Raw genomic sequence first — 18,425 nt, forward strand, 5'->3', positions numbered from 1 at the left:
TCTACCTCTTGCATAGCAAACAGTATGCCACACTGTGTCACTTAGTCGTCAGATTGGCAACTTAATGGGCTTTATGTTTTCTTCCTGCCTGAATGTATAATAATGTTTTAGGTGGTGACTGACAACTGGAAATAATAATAATCATTCTAATAATCATCTAATCATCCTCCATGTGGGATGTTTCTGATGAGATCTCCATAGCAACAGTCCTTTTTGGAAGCTACTGGTGTCATTTTTTGCTTGTAAATGATAATCAACTGTGATATTATTTTTTCTTAAAAATAAGTTTTGACTTTTACATTGTATTTTAAGTATTATAGAAAACTGAGAATGTCTATTGCAGTGGAGATAGAGCCTTCATCATGAAAAAGGAGATCTGAGGGATCTTAAATTATAATTTTTTTAAAAAAATCATTACTCCATACAAATATAAAATGCACACATATCAAAGCCTTATGCAACTCATCAATTAAGAACAAAAACCCACTAAGATGTCATGCACAGTTCAAAGAGCACTTGAGAAGCTAAGTGTATATGGAAAATTTAACAAAGAAATGCTGGGTTAAGGGTGCTGATTTATACAGAAATCTAATTAAAGTCCAGCAAGGCTATAAACCACAACCTCTCAGGTGATCTGTTCCACCAGAAAGAAATGATTTGCCTCTTGGCCTAACAAAAATTTGTAAGTTAATACCTGTCCTTACATAATAATATCCTAGTCACTATAAATTCTAGCAAATTTGGAAGCACAGAATTGCACTGAAAAAAACACACCTCGTAATCTGTTTGCCTATTTCCAAGTTTCAGATAATTTTTCCGACAGGAGGAATAAGCTTCAGAAGCAATAAGTTTGTCTTCATCAAATTCAGTGTATTGTGAAATAACCATTAGGCCAGTATCAATGTAAAAGGGCTCATACAGTGACAATTTGTGACGAGCTAGCTGTTGGACAGATCCTTAAAGGACTTCAAATTGGATGATTTCTTGAATATAATATAAAGTTTGCTTCAGGCTCTTCTGTGTCTGTAAGGAAGATTAAGAAATACAGCTGAGATGAAATTCAGTGAAGTTCTGCTTTGTATCTCTTAAGAAAATGCCAGATTCCACAGTAATTCTTATTTCAGTATAAGAAACGACTTTCTGAGGGGCTATACATATGGGCAAATCTGGATTAAATGACTGCATTAAATTCTTAATAAAGAGAAGGAGAGCTAAAGAGAATAAAGTAAAAAAAAAATTGATCATGTCACTCAGTTTTTATAATTCCAGAGGCTCTCAATTACTTACAGTCCAAACTTCCCACGGCTGACAAGGCACTGCGGGATCTGGTTTCTGGCTATTTCTTTGATCTCTTTTCCTAAGACTCACTGCTCTCACTGCTCTTCATCCTCAATCACTGGGCACATACTTTTAAAATACACTATGACTGGGGTACCTGGGCGGCTCAGTCGATTAAACATCCAACTTAGGCTCATGTCATGATCTTGCGATTGGTGGGTCGGAGCCCCGCATCAGGCTTTGTGCTGACAGCTCAGAGTCTGGAACCTGCTTCATTCAGTGTCTCCTTCTCTCTCTGCTCCTCCCTCGCTCATGCTCTGTCTCTCGCTCTCTCGCTCTCTCTCTCTCAAAAATAAACATTAAATGGGGCGCCAGGGTGGTTCAGTCAGTTAAGTGTCTGACTTTGGCTCAGGTCATGATCTCACAGTCCTTGAGTTCAAGCCCTGCGTCAGGCTTTGTGCTGACGGCTCAAGAGCCTGGAGCCTGCTTCAGATTCTGTGTCTCCCTCTGACCCTCTCCTGTTCATGCTCTGTCTCTCTCTGTCTCAAAAATAAATAAACATTTAAAAAAATAAAAAAAAATAAGCAAACATTAAAAACATACACTATGACCATTCCCAAGAATTGTAGCTATCATAGAGTTTATCTATGTGCCAGACACATTCCTTATCTTTTTATTGTGGTAAACAAACATATTACATGAAGTCTAACCTCTAAACACATTTTCAAGTGCATAGTACAATATTGTTAACTATTAGTACAATGTTGTACAGCACATTTCTAGAACTTTTTCATCTTCTGTGACTGGAACCCTGTAGCCCTTGAACAAAAACTGCCAACTCCCCACCCCCCCCCCAAGCTCCACCCCCCCCACCCCCCCCGCAGCCCCTGGTCACCACCATGCTGCTTCCTGCTTCTATGAGTTGGACTACTTTAGAGGAGTCATCTGAGTGGAACCATGTAATATTTGTGACTGGCTTGTTTCACTTAGTTAATGCCTTCAAGGTTCATGCCTGTTATGCAATTATTTACAGCTTTGTAATATATTTTGAAATCAGGAAGTTTGATGCCTCCAGCTTTGTTCTTGCTCAAAATTGCTTTGGCTATTTACCACATTTTGTGGTTTCATAAAAAAATATTAAAATTGTTCTTTCTATTTCTATAAAACTGCCATTGAGATTTTGGTAGGGATTGTGTAGATTCTATAGATTGCTAGGGGTAGTATGAACATTGTGATATTACTTTTTCCAATCCATAGATATGAAATATCTTTCCATTCCAAGCTCCTAACCACCAGGTTATATAATGTTGAAACAAAAGAGTTTAAAAGTCTCTTGATTTTGAGTACTATGGTGTAACATTAAATCAAAGTTGAAACCTCGATTAAAAATTAATGTCAGTGAATCAGTTTAATTTATATCTATCTTGCTCATTCTTTATGAATACATTATTCATTTTATTATTTCACTTTTCTCAAAGATTGTCATTTTATGATACAGAGGCTTGTGTCACCTACATATTAATCATGATATTACATGTTAAATATGTCTAAAACTGGCACTTGTCCCTATCCTTCTAGAAACCCACAAATACTGGGATACAACAAATGAAAATTTAGTCAAATTTATTTTCAGTGATCCGGAGAGCCTTGTTTCCTTGAGTTGAGGTGGCGTTTATTTTATTTTTTATTTTTTTGGTATGAAGAGGATAGGTATCAATATTGATTACTAACCACTGAAATACAATATCAACCTCTATCAATATTAATCTAATAATCTTGAACTATCAGTATCATCTATATGTTAACCTACCTACCAATTTGTCAATCCACACATTACTTTTGCATTTAATTCTATATTATTTTGGATTATAATGTATTATGTATTATATTGAATACATAATTTATTTTAAATGATGTAAACTATAAAGACGTTAAAAACTAATGCAAAAATGGATGGGGATTCATAGAGGAAAATCTAAGCTCAAGGACTCTAATGAATACTCCAGAAGGCAGAAAACAATTCCAAAAATAATATTATCCATACTAGATGAAATAATTTAAAATAATGATGATGATGATCATCATAAAAATATTTGTTTAAGTGTACAGTCAATAGAGATAAAAAACCCTGGCATGAATTAGCTATTCCTTTTGCTGCAAACACATGCAGAATATGAAGTTAGCCTTTCTCAGTACCTTAAGGACATTTAGTAGGTTCTCAGTGAGTATTTTCTGAATGAAAGAAATAACATTAAATAACAGAATGGAAATTATCTCCTGTTGTCTTTCTTGGGGTCATTTATTGCTTCTTAAACAAAAGGTGATTTTGAGTGACCAAACTCTCTTGTTATAGCTTTTTTCCTGTTTATTCTGAGCTACTTTATTTAAAAGATTTTATTATAAAAACAGAATTCTAGTTTTAAAGCTAGTTAAAATCCTAAGGGAAATGGGCAACAACAGGAAAGAGAGGAAGGAAGAATATATGTGATTTTGTTGTTGTTCCTGATTTGACATACAAGATTTAGGCAATTCAAGATTTTAATGTATGGCATGAGGACACCAGGGATCAGGGACATGGGCTTATTGAAATATCAAAAAATGATACTGGTATAATGTGTCTTTCAAGTAACATCTTTGTTCATTAAGATCTTTGTCTGTAAATTTATAAGTAGGAGCCTTTAGGAATACACTTATGCTAAACTCATTAAAACTACCCTGTATACAAAAATAATGAGACTAGACAATTAAAAAAAAAAATAGTATCATAGACTCCTTCCGATGAGAACCAAAGTGGGAAGATAATCTAGTCCTTGCTGGTACTGTCCCATTCACTGAGAGTAGTTATTTGCCAAGTATAACAAGGTTTTGATTTAAAAAAAAACAAAACTGTTGAAGAATCTTTTCTGGTCCTGAATTCTATTCAGATCTGACAAGCTTAGGGTAATTAGGTAAATTACGTAGAGTAATACTCATATATAGTCAATGACTCCAAAACCAAATTGGTCCCCAAAATACTGTCTCTTATTACTGGCAAAGGATGAAAAGTGATACGACACATTTTTTATTTTGTAGGAAATGATTCAATAGGCTCCAAATCACTGGGCCTGCCGGACATATAATGTGATTTGGTTACACTTTGAGTGTGGAAATACAGACCCACTGATTCAACTCAATTGGTATGGAGGGTGGGAAGTAGGGGAACATCACTCCAACAACAAACATAAGACTTGGTTAAAACATATAATTCACATTTTTCTATATCTTTTATATTGTTTTTCTAGTCTCTATTTCATTTATTTCTTCTCTAACTTTTATTATTTCCTTTGTCTGATAACTTAGGTCTTAGTTTATTCTTCTTCTAGTTTCTTGAGGTGTAAAGGTCAGTTCTTTATTGATATCTGCTTTTTTCTTATTGTAGGTGCTTATCCCTCTCAGAACTACTTTTGTTGCATCCAATAAGTTTCGTTATGTTGTGATGCCATTCTTATTTTTTGAAAAGATAAATAAAATTGGAAAACTCTTAACCAGACTAAGAAAAAAAAGGCTCAAATAAATAAAATTATAAATGAAATAGAGGACATTACAGTGGACACCACAGAAATGCAATGAACTGTGAGACTACTATGAAGAACTATACACCAATAAAATGGACAACATAGAAAAAAATGGAAAAATTCCTAGGAACATACAACCTACCATGACTAAATCATGAGGAAACAGAATATCTGAGCAGACTAATGATAAGTCAAGAAAGTGAATCAGCAAACTGCACTCAGCCACACAGTAAGAAGATTATATACCATGATCAAGTAAAATTTAACCCTGGAATGCAAGGATGATTCAATTTGTAAATCAATAAATGTGATATACAACATTAACAAATTCAAGATAAAAATCATATGATAATCTCAATAGATGCATAAAAAAGCATTTGATAAAATTCAACACTCTCATGATAAAAAATCTCAAAAATCAGATATGCAAAGAATATACTTCAACATAATAAATGTTATAGCTGACATGCCCACAGCTAACATCATACTTAATGGTGAAAACATAAACACTTTTCATCCAAGATCAAGAATAAGACAAGGGTTCCCACTCACACCACTTTTATTTACCATAGACTGGAAAGTCCTAGCCAGAGCAATCAAGTAAATGAATGAATGAATAGCATCCAAATCAGAAAGGAAGAAGAAAAATTGTCTCTATTTACAGATAGTATGATATTATATATAGAAACCCCTAAAAATGTAACCCCCAAAAACTTAGAATTATTAAGTAAATTCAGGAAAATTGCAGGATACAAAGTCAATATATAAAAATCTGTATTACTATATACTAACAATAAACTATCAGAAAGAGAAATTAAGAAAACAATCTTATTAACAATAGCACCAAAAAGAACAAGATACTTAGGAATAAATTTAACCAAGGAGGTGGATGATCTGCATACTTAAAACTATAAGATATTGATGAAAGCAACGAAAGAAGACACAAGTAAATGGAAAGATATTCTATGTTCATAGATTGGTAGAATTAATATTGTTAAATACCTATACTACTCTAACCAATCTACAGATTCAATAATCCCTATCAAAACCCAATGGCATTTTCCACTGACATAGAAAAAAAAAAAACAAATCTAAGATTGGAACAGAACTACAAAAGACCTCAGGTAGCCAAACAATCTTAAAAAAGAACAAAACTTGAGACATCACATTTTCTGATTTCAAACTACAGTTGACCCTTGAACAACATGGGTTTGAATGGCATGGGTCCACTTGTATGTAGATTTTTTTGATAAATAGAATATAGTACTATAAATGCATTTTCTCTTCCTTATGATTTTCTTTATAACATTTTTTTCTCTAGCTTATTTATTTAAGAATGCAGTACATAATTCATGTAATATACAAAATATGTTTTAATCAACTGTTTATGTTATTGGTAAGGTTTCTGGTCAAGAGTTGGCTATTGGTAATTAAGTTCCATAAAGTTGATTAAGTTTAATGTTATATGTATTCTGATACAATAAAAATACAAAAATTTAAAAAAGGGTAGCCCAGAAATAACCCCATTCATATACAGTCAATTAATCTGGACAAGGATGCCAAGAACACAAAATAGGGAAAGGTTAGTCTCATCAATAAATGATGTTGGAAAAATTGGATATCCACATACAAAAGAATGAAATTGACCCATAGCAAACACAATACATAAAAAATCAACTCAAATGTGTTAAAGACTTAGAGACCTAAGATTGAAACCATAAATCTCCAAGGATAAAACATAAAGAAAAAGGCTTTGACATTTGTTTTATATTTTTTTTGACTATGACACCAAAAACCTAGGCAACAAAATAAAAAATAAATAAATATGACTATATCAAACTAAAAAGCTTTTGTAGCACAAAGTAAACAAATAGAGTGAAAAGGTAACACTTGAGTAGAAAATATTTGTAAGCCATATATATAATGAGGAGTTAAACCCAAAATTTGTATAAAAAACAGTAACAACAACAAAAAGCTCCTATACCTCAAACACACACACACACACACACACACACACACACACACACACACATGATTTTTGTGTTGCCCCAAAATTGGGTCAGGTATCTGAATAGATATTTCTCCAAAGACATACAAATAGTCCACAGGCATATGAATAGTTATTCAACTGCACTATTCATCAGTTGAGATATAACCTCAGTGAATTTAATCACAGTGAGTTATCACTTCATACCTGTTAGAATGGCTATTAAACAAACAAAAGATAAAAAGTGTTGTCAATGATATGGAGAAAAGGGGACTCTGGTATACTGTTGTGCGAATGTAATTTGGCATAGCCACTATGAAAAACAGTATAAATGTTTCTCAAAAAATTAAAAATAGAACTACTACATGATTGAGCAATCCTACTTCTGGATATTTTTCCAAAGAAATTGAAATCTGGATCTTTAACAGGTACCTGCACTCTCATGATAACTGCAGATAATTCACAATAGAAAAGATATGAAAAGAAAACTAAATATCCATCAACAGGTGAATAAATTTAAAAAGCACGGCATATACATACAATGGAATATTATTCAGCTTTTAAAAACAAGGAAATCCTGCCATTTGTGACACATGGATGAACCTGGAGGACACTATACTAAATGAAATAAGCCAAATGCAGAAAGACAAACACTGTATGATCTCACTTATATGTGGATTCTATAATAATAACACTAATAGATACAGAGAATAAATGGTGATTGCCAGGGGCTAGGAGGAGGAGGAAATGGGGAGGTGATAATCAAAGAGTACAAAGTTTCAAATAGGCAAGATAAATAAGTTCTGAAGATTTACTACAGCATAGTGCCTATAGCTAACCATACTGTATTGTATACTTAAAACTTTATAAGATTATAGACCTTATGTTTAGAGTTCCTATCACACACATAATAATAACAGCAATAATAATGAGAGCAAGAGGAAACTTTGACAGTTGATGGATTGGATATGTCTTAGGCCTTCATGGTGATAATGATGCATGGGTATACACTTATCTCCATACTTATTGAGTTCTATACATAAAAATACAGAGTTTTTTTTTTTTTACTTGTAAATAATACCTCATAAGGTAATTTAAAAATGAAGGGGATTATATCAAAGAAAATAAAGTTAAAACATGTGTAATTCAATTATCCTTTTATCTTTTCCAACTATATAGCCACACATACCTAGTACCTGCTAAGAAATTATGCTCGGTTATTATGACCTTGGTAGAGATATGGATATTGATTTGAACAAGTAATATTCTGGCTAGATTTAGAGACAATATTTCATTTAGTGTTTCAAATATGACTATACTATTAAGTGAGTAAGAAGAATCACTCTGAGAGCCTTCGGGAGATATATTCCCTTGTCAATCAAAAAGGTTGTGAAATAATGAGCAGGTAGGAGATAAAACTATTCTATATTGATCATGTATTTAAAATTCCTTGGCATAAGAATGTGAATTAATCTCCTTAAAGGAGAGGAATCACACAAGTATCAAGATAAAGTAATTTTCATGAAGAATAACTATTGAATAAACGTACCTGTTTAGATTGGGGCACCTGGGTGGCTCAGTGGGTTAAGCGTCTGATTTTGGCTCAGGTCATGATCTTGTGTTTTGTTGAGTTCAAGCCCCGCATTGGGCTCTGTGCTGTCTTGCTTCAGATTCTGTTTCCCCCTCTCTCTGCCCCTGCCATGCTCATGCTCTGTCTCTCTCTGTCTCTCAATAATAAATAAATGTTAAAATGTACCTATTTGGATAAACTTAAAGGAATATGTCTCTCATACATATTTTTTCATTTCTAACTCCCTTTTATATTTACCCATATTATATATTTTTTTCCTTTTCCTCTCTCCCTCCAACCTATCTCTATCTTTTATATACTTTCATATTATATGAGTCACTTTACTAGGCAAATCAAATAATGAGCAAATGGATGCAAATCCAACTATGGATGCAGTTCACTGGATGCAGGTCAAAAAGATTGGTCAGGTAAGTTTAGTATTTCAATGTGTTGAGACTTGACTCTAGAAAAGAATAGGAAAAGTCTGTGTTTTAGCTGAGGAGACTGATATGTGTGTTTTAAAATGCTTAATACCCTCAAGTGCCTGTGTTCAATGTCACTTTTCCTACATAGAATACTACTCACTCCCGAATCATTAACTTCCACCTTGGAGAAGTCTGAATCCATCAATCTATGTCAAACCCCCTTACCATAGTCTCCTCTTTTAGTTTATTTACTTATTATTAATAGCTTTGAATTAGCTATTATTTTAATAGCTTTTAATAGATTGCTTTTAATGTACACTTATATTCTGTGAAAAAAAAATCTGCTTATATCTATCTTATCTGGGTCTTCATAGTCACCTATGCCCTGGAACAGATTATATTCCTGCACTTCGAGTTCTTTGACAAACAATTCCTTTTTAATACTCCTGTGAATGTTTATGTAATTTTTACCATAACCAAAAGAATTCATCCATTTTAGATAAGGAAATTATTTTCTTCTGCCCTCAGTGCTAAATCATGGACTCCAAATATCAACCATATTTATATTTAATGAAAGTAATACTTAAAATACAGGCACATAATTTTGAAATTGTGAAATGTAAAAAAAAAAAAAGAAACAAAAGCTATAATTTTGAAATTGTGGAATGTGATACTGTGATTTATAATAAAAAATCTATACATATTTGTTCTTTTTTTTTTTTTTTTCTATTTCTAGCACAGAGCTTCTAAAAGCCTTAAGATCTCCTAAATGGTAAGAAAGATAAATATGTCTTTTGTTACCTTAATGAGAGGACTTTTGGAATTCCCCTAGGTCACACATTGTTGATGGCTGGTTGCCAAGGGAACCAAACTTGTCCTCAAGGGTAAAACTTTAAGTCCGGCCTGAGGCCTGCAGATAGGGGCGTGGAGCAAGAGGTTGAATCTGTCCCAACTAGCAATGATTTCATCAATCATGCCAATATAGTGAAGTCTCCATAAAAACCCAAAAGGATGAGGTTTGGAGAGCTTCCAGGTTGTGAACCCATGGAGGTGCTGGAGTGATGTGCCTGAAGAGGTTATCTGGAGCTCTATGGCCTTTCCCTATACTTTGCCCATGGCATCTCTTCTATCTAGATTTTCTGAGTTATATCCTCTTATAATAAGCCAGTAATCTAGTAAGTAAAATGTTTCTGTGAGTTGTGTGAACCACTCTAGCTAACTAATTGAAGTATCAAAAAGGAAATCCTGGGTAGTTCTGATCTGTAGGCAGTAAGTCAGAAGTACAAGAAACAACTTGGACTTGTACCCAACATCTGAAGTTGGAGGTGGGGTAGTCTTGTAGGACTGACCTCTTCCCAGTGGAATCTGATACTATCTCTGGGTAGAAAGTGTCCGAACTGAGTTGAATTCTTGCACATCCTGCTGGTGTCTGAGAATTGATTGGTGTTGTGTGGGAACATCAGCCCTCATGTATTCACACACACTGGAATCCCAAAGATGGGGTCATACCACTAGAGATAGGTATAAAGCTATGCTAAATTTATTTGAATCTATTTTTTATTTTCTAATATTTTGCATATGAAAGGATATTAAATGATGTCTCAAAAAAGTCTGTACCCACCACCAGTTCAAAAGTAATCGAGTAATATATAATAATTAGTAACACAGTAACAAAATAGCAATATAGTGTATAGATATAATTATGGCTTACTTTACTTTTCACACTGAATTATACTCTATCTGTGGGTTTTGTTTGTTTTGTTGTTGTTTTGCTCTGTTTGGCATTACTCTAGGATTATTGATTACTACTTACTACTATTAGTCATGGTCCTTTAGCAGGGAGCAATTTTGTAAGAATCAGACCAAAAACTTGACATTTAATAAAGGTTACTACACAATAGAATCCCAGTGTATAACCATTCAACAGACTTCAAGGGTAGTTAGATTATTATAAAGTAATACTTAAGATTGATAGATACACAGAAAATGCTATACATTTATAGTGAAAGGAAATATGTTATGATGTAGTATTATGGAGAAATTAAGGTAGATTAACATTTTCTTTATATCGTATTTACATATTTCTGTCGCATCACATTTTCTTTGAAAAGACATATTTATTTGAGCAGTTAGTCTCATAGCCTTTCCCTCTTAGACAAATTTGCAAATGTGTTATACCGTGTGATGACCTTAACTGAACAGAATGTAACTGAACAAAACACACAAACAGGTAAATCTACTGTATCTAAAGTCTAAACAAACGTATTTGTGCTTATGACTTAACAGATTTTTGAAAATACTGTTTTCTCTAACTTTGAAACTTTAGAATTTCCACATGCTTGTCTTCAGTACTATTTTCTCCATCAGTGGTCACAGGTAAGTTCACAGAGAGGCAAAGGATACAACACATCAGAGAGAAAGTGAAATAATCTTACCTTTCATCAACTCCAAATGACCCCTTCTATTTCCATTATCCCACTAAATTCATTCATAAAAGTAAATAAGTAATGTTATAAAACTGGTCTATTATTTATTATATGATTGAAAAAGTAAGAAAGAGGTGGGGATGCGTTATCCAAACCATGCCCTATATAATAATGATACTATCTGAGCCACTTCCAAAATTCTGAAGAATCTTCCAAGTTTTTGCAGAGAGAATGGTAGTCTTTTGTTATCAATGTGCGGTATATGTGATATCAGCCTTCCACTCATGTAATCATTCCTTCTGTACATTTTCTGAGAAATCCCCCTGTGTCCTGTTCCTGCGTTAGGCTCCAGTCAACCTTACAGCACCCACTGCAAAGCAAGGAATTAGATGCTGTTGCCAAAGAAACGTGTTTCAGTACTAATTTTGTTCTTTGTGTTTAATTGTTCCTAAATTGATGACCAGGGTTTTATTTTTTTCCCCCATAATCAGGGCAAGATTTAAAGTATAAGGTTGTTGCACATTTTACATTGTGTTTTTAGCACCCTGCTCATCAGAATCAATCTGTAATAAATCCAAAACCCTGCCATGTCATTTCCCTCTGTTTTTCCTTTTTATGTGTTTTCTTTCTGAGCTCATCCCTCAGGCTGCCTACTGTCCCATCATCTAAGAAGGAATCTAAGAGGGCAGTTTGCTCAAAGCTCCTGTTCTCTGAAAACACTTCCCAAGTGTAGCCCTTGCAGGATCTCTGGGAGGGCTCCGCGACTGCGATGTTTGGTCTTCATCACTGGAAGGAGAGGTAATGAATCAGTTGTAGTCCCTTCAGGCCATTCACTGTTGTCTTATGCCTTCTTGGTGAAACCAGTTGGAACATTCTAAGAATGACAAAGCTTATTGGACCTGACAGAGCCAGGGCTACTGGTTGTTTCTCTGATCTTTGGAGAAAATATCGTCATAAATGATCAGGGCTAGTCATTAATCCTTTTCAGAACTCTTGCACTTGAATGAACCCCTTCCTCCCTTACTAGCAGACCTCTTTATTCTAGAATATCTCTATCTATATCTTCATATCTGTAGCTCTATGTTGTAATAGATATCCCTATTCCTACCTGTATTCCTATTCATATATCCATAAATGTTGACACATACCATAACATGTGATATGTTAAATATACATTTACATTTACAAAACACAATTATCATAAGGACAATTTATAGATAAGAGCTGTATGTCTTGTTGCCCATGGATGCCCTCACTGCACTTAGAATCAAGGACCCACACACACCAGGCTTTGCTGGTCATAAACTGCAGGATCATGGCCAAGTTTCTTCACTCTTGGCCTTGTTTTCTGGATCAGCTAAATAAAGAAATGGACTAAGTGATCACTAAAATCTTTTCCAACTCTAATCATCATTACATTACATTGGTACAATAGGGAGATTGTAGCAGCTCAATAAACGTGTTCCACAAACATGTAAAAAGAAAGATATTTAAGAAGGAAAATGTCTCTGAGAAACAAAAGGGTCCATGAAGCTGAAGTAACTCTAATGTCTACATTCTATTGTCCATTGTCTCATCAATCCTGGATTCGTTTTTATTTTTTCACAGTAAAATATTTAACCACATCATTTTCGGTAAATCTTTTCTTAACTGAGTTTGTTATTTAACCTGTTTGTTTTATGAAATGTTACCGATAGCACAGGCTAAAAGTACCTTCTGCAGAAAAGTTAAGCGTAGATGGAAATGAACAGAGACTATAGAAGAAAATATTAGCAGGATGGTGACGTGTATTGAGGAAAAGTTTCATTGATTTGGGTAGTAGTCAAGTACCCAGCAGACAACACTGAGTATATCAAAGTTTTCTCTGAGGAGGGTTCAATGAAGGGACTACTTACAGAGGTATAAGCAAAGGGAAGGTTTTAAGCTACCTACTCACCCAATGTGTGTTGGATGTGAAGAGGACAATAGAAATCATGAAGCGACCATTACCGTATCTAGACCTAAAATTAAAGACGCATGAACAAGATTACGGTAGCCAGGAGAGAAATGATGAAAAATAAGCCACCCTCCAGAAGCTGGTTCCTTGTAACACAGCCACCACCAGGAAATGACAGGAACAGAGTATGGGAATCATTACTTTACTTTTTCTCTTCTTTTATTTTCTTATATTCTGCCAGTCCCTTCCATTGGCTATCTGCACCCCAGAGGGTAACAGAGCCCAAATGACATAGGGTATAGTGGTAACAGCAAGTTAAAGAGAATGGTAATTAAACATGCAAAATAAACAGAGAACAACTAGCACATCCAATCAGTTTTGCCATTGAGCATCCATTCATGCCCTCTACTAGGAATACGAAATTCACATTCCACCCCCTCGTCACCACCACCACCGGTAAACATGGAAAGCCTGAACTATTCCTGTTATGGCAGGATGGAGTCAACTCAGTCATATTTTCAGCAGGATTTTAAATTGTAAAGGGAGGTACCATGGATACTCGATATAAAATTTAAGAGAGAAGCATTACAGTAAATAGCAGGAATAACATCAAAAACATTGCTCCTATAATTTTTCTTCTCTAGCACCCATTTAGCTGAACTAGATCATCACAGCCTGCTTCCATCAGTGTTTTTATTGTATCCTTACCTCTTCTAACAACTCAGCAGGTTGATTTCATTATTTTTCTGTGAGGAAATATTTTTATTATTTTTTATTTTATTATTTTATTTATTTTATTATTTTTTATTTTATAATTATTTTATTATTTTATTTTATTATTAGTAAATGACTTTATCTTCATAATTTTTCTTTTATTTTTTAAAGACTTTTTTATGTTTATTTTTGAGAGATAGAGAGAGATAGAGCAAACAGTGATAGGGTGGGTCAGAGACAGGGAGCGAGAAAATCCTGAGCAGGATCCCAGCTGTCAGCTCAGAGCCCAACATGAGTCTCAAACTCCTAAATCGTGAGATTATGACCTGAGCCGAAATCAAGAGTCAGGCACTTAACTGACTGAGCTACCCAGGTGCCCCTGTATGCTTTATTTCTCAATGAGAACTACAGTTCTCATTAACAATTATTACTTGGGAATAAATGTATTATGACATGACTAGTGAATCCTTTGCAGACATAGTTCCTCTTGCCTCCACTCTTCAGGGGCAACCCCATTTCTCTTTGATAATCAGAATCGATTGTCCTAGCCAATACAGCAGTTTTTTGGATATTTATTGGTTCAGCTATATGAGGGGATTAAAATGGTATATATTCCACCCCATGTTAGACAGAGATTCTATTCAACTCTTAGAATTTCTTGGCCTTACCTTTATATTATTTCTATGAATTCTATGTAAAATATCTATACTTACTCTGCTAGGCATTTCCTCTCTAGCTCTCCTCAATAAAATAGGGTTCCATCTTTTATAATTATTCCCAGTAGAAACTTGTGATTGCATCTTAGACTGTTGATAGTATGTGAGCAATTATCTGAGCTTATTATATTAATAATTTTGAGGGCATCATTTTATAAATTGAAATGTTCAATCTGCAGTAGATAGTGACAAGTCATTAACACATGCTGGATGAATGGGTGGAATAACATAAATTGTGACCCTAAGCTGCAAGGGAAACTGTATATTATTTGAGATTTTTGTGCCAGGAAGAATTTTTTTTTTAATTTTTTTTTTCAACGTTTATTTATTTTTGGGACAGAGAGAGACAGAGCATGAACGGGGGAGGGGCAGAGAGAGAGGGAGACACAGAATCGGAAACAGGCTCCAGGCTCTGAGCCATCAGCCCAGAGCCCGATGCGGGGCTCGAACTCACGGACCATGAGATCGTGACCTGGCTGAAGTCGGACACTTAACCGACTGCGCCACCCAGGCGCCCCTACCAGGAAGAATTTTTAATCATTTGATTATAATTGTGATGCATTGATTATATTTTCCTTGCAAACTGTATCTTATAATATTGATATATTTTGTTTACAAACAAAACTGAAATGCAAGACAGCAAATAAGTTCTCGTGGCCATAACACGGATGGCAGAATGGTGACATGAAGGCAGAACATCCTATTTTAAGTTTCATTTTCCTTTTAAAACAAAATGGAGTTTTCTATAAGCCAAAGTATCGATTGTTTTTTCTCTATGTTCTTCACGTAATAAAACTTAGTAATTTAAAGGAAACTTTGTTTAAAGATAACTCAATTCCACTTTCAAAGTAGAAATTTAGGAAGAGAAGCTAAGGCAAGTGAACTTGAGTATCATGTCACTTGATGGAAGGTCTTTTAATTACTATCATTCCACACAAAGGAGCCTGAAATTGCCCACGATGAGAAGTTAATAGTTGAGAAATGCTCTGTAAAAAATGCTAAAAATGGCAATTCAGATGTGAGCCCATAAAAAAGGAAGGTAATGATTTAAAACTGTATTTTAAAAACTATACTTAGGGTAATTTCTTAAGAATTGCAACTACTTTTGGGGAGAATAACTTTTATACAATCAATAATTCTGAAAACTGCAATTGAGAAAACGGTATCAGTGTGAACTTACGTTAGTCAGTTTTAAATGAAAGTTGCAAAAAGCAGTATTATTTGGGAGAAAAGAACATTATATGAAATAATTCCAGCACGCATTCAATAGACTGGTGAAGAGTAACCTGATGTTTGAATCACGGTCCACACTGTATGGAACAATCTAAAGCTATTCATACAAACAGAGCACATTCAAACAGAGTGATGACAGTGATTTACTTTTTCAAGTGAGCAGTATTTCATGTATTTTCATGTTTTCCGCAGTCAAGCTCTCTCAAAGTACCTCACTGGCAGACTCAGCCTGAAGGTAAATGTGGATAAATTACCAAGTCACAGATGATAAATGCAAGAAAACTCTTGGGAGGTACTTTTACTTCCCCAAAGATTTTGGGTGCCCAGAGAACCCAGATTATAAGTGGCTGACTGGAGTCTTACAGCTGGAAGACATGTTCCAACCAAGTGACTGATTTTATTTGTCACTGAATGTCTGACTGATTTCATCAAAGTTTCTACTCTGTCCAGACAAGCAGGAGAATAAAGTATTCAGTCACAGACAATATTCCGTGCTTTTTCTATGTGTAGTGCGGAGGAGTGAAAAGAACACTATCTCAATATAATTGTAATAAAAATAATAATAAATCGGGCGCCTGGGTGGCTCAGTCAGTTGAGCATCCGACTTCGGCCCAGGTCATGATCTCATAGTTTGTGGGTTCGAGCCCTGCATGGGACTCTATACTGACAGCTCAGAGCCTGGAGCCTGCTTTGAATTCTGTGCCTCCCTCTCTCTCTGCCCCTTCCCTACTCACGCTCTGTCTCTCTCTCTCAAAAATAATAAACATTGAAAAAAATGTTTATAAAAATAATAATAATGGACAATTTATACTGAATGCGTTCTATGTCCTACTCACCAGCTAAAGGATTTATAACAACCCTAAAAAAAGAATCCTTTGTATTACCACTATTTACATATAATGAAAAAGAGGATTAGAGAGGTTAAGTGACTTTTTAAGGTTTTTTTGTATACCAAAAGAGCCTTTTCCTTCAACTGGAATTATATATATATGATTACATATTTTTATTATATATAAATATTTTTGCAAATATTACATATAAATATTTTAAATAAAATAAATATTCTAAATATAAAAACTTACAATATATAATTTTTATATAATAAAATATTTTGTGTAACAAAAATTATATATTTTATATAAAAGTGTATATAATATATAATTGGTTTAATATACAATATATTTATATAATATATATTATATTATAAATCTATATATTTACTTTATAATTATGCCCTGATTATCTCACTTGTTCCTCACAGCTACTCATTTTAAAGTAGAAGATATTGTAGCTCAAAGAAGATATTTGTCTTAGCATGGAAATGTATCTCCCCACATGAGATGATTTTAATTAGTAATCTGAAATGTGTCCAAGAGGACTCCTTATCCCTGTCGACAACTAATTCACTTCTTCAAAGATGATCTTATCTCTTGAGATACCTCATGCTTTGAGAAGTCCTCTTAATTTTTAGATATCGAGTGACCAGTGAGCTGTGCAGAGTCTCTAGGATCAAGGACTGTGAATGGATCTTTATTATAATTGGAACACACTGCATGTTTGAATTATTAATTATAGAACATTTTTCATAATTTATTTTGGTCTATATATTTCAGTTAATTGGCTTTACTTAGTGTACACATCATCCTGAGCAATACTATGATGTGAATTTTAAGTCTTAGCTTTATATTTTCTGATGATGAAAGCTACAGATTACAGAGTAGGCTAAAATATAAATAACATAAGCTAAGATGTATCCTGCAGGCCATGGAAGAATGAGAGGTCTATAAGCTATACAGGTGACGTGCAAATGACTAAATGACAATTGTATAGAAAATAAAATGGCAGCTGGCCTAAATACAAGTGCCCTCTCTGGTAGGGAAAAGGCCCTTCCTGTGAGAATTTTCTCTTTGGTCCAGCTGTTTGAAACTTCTACACATTTATTACCCAGGGAATGGGGTTTAGGATTCTGTGATTTCTTCAAGAATAAACATATCAATGATTTGAAATATGGCCATAATTTTAGTGGTGGTACATTAAAAGGGTGTATCATTGCAAATACAGAACCCGATCACGTATATAACAATTTAATGTCCAAAGTGAATTTGAGAGAGGAGGAATAAGTAAATCCATTTTATCGTTCAGATGAGAAACCTAAGGCTCACATAAAGTTAAGCTGCCCCTCACTGGTAAAACAGGACATCTGATACTGATTTGTGTCAGTCGGATTAAAGTCAGGAGATGGAACCACTCTACAATTTGAATGGAAAAATAATATAATATAACATTAAGTAGAAACAGGTCATGGGGCGCCTGGATGGCTCAGTTGGTTGAGCGTCTGACTTCGGCTCAGGTCATGATCTCACGGCTTGGGAGTTCGAGCCCTGCATCGGGCTCTGTGCTGACAGCTCAGAGCCTGGAGCCTCCTTCATATTATGGGTGTCCCTCTCTCTCTCTGCCCTCTCCCACTCATGCTGTCTCTCTCTGTCTCTCAAAAAGAAATAAACATTAAAAAATATTTTTTAAAACCCTTTAAAAAAAGTAGAAACAGGTCGTTAATTCCTAAGAGATAAAAAGAATTGCCAAGAT

The 18,425-nt window shown here is 34.4% G+C and overlaps 1 long non-coding RNA gene across 1 annotated transcript; it reads left to right on the forward strand.

Moving 5' to 3' along the window:
• Positions 1-9,705: 9,705 nt before the first annotated feature.
• LOC123602595 lies at positions 9,706-16,360 on the forward strand. The gene is made up of 3 exons (XR_006714518.1): positions 9,706-9,989; positions 11,101-11,190; positions 16,032-16,360. It is a non-coding gene; the product is annotated as an uncharacterized LOC123602595 (long non-coding RNA).
• The last annotated feature ends 2,065 nt before the right edge of the window (positions 16,361-18,425 follow it).

The sequence above is a fragment of the Leopardus geoffroyi genome, chromosome D1 (genome assembly GCF_018350155.1).
Source record: "Leopardus geoffroyi isolate Oge1 chromosome D1, O.geoffroyi_Oge1_pat1.0, whole genome shotgun sequence".
NCBI lineage: Eukaryota > Metazoa > Chordata > Mammalia > Carnivora > Felidae > Leopardus > Leopardus geoffroyi.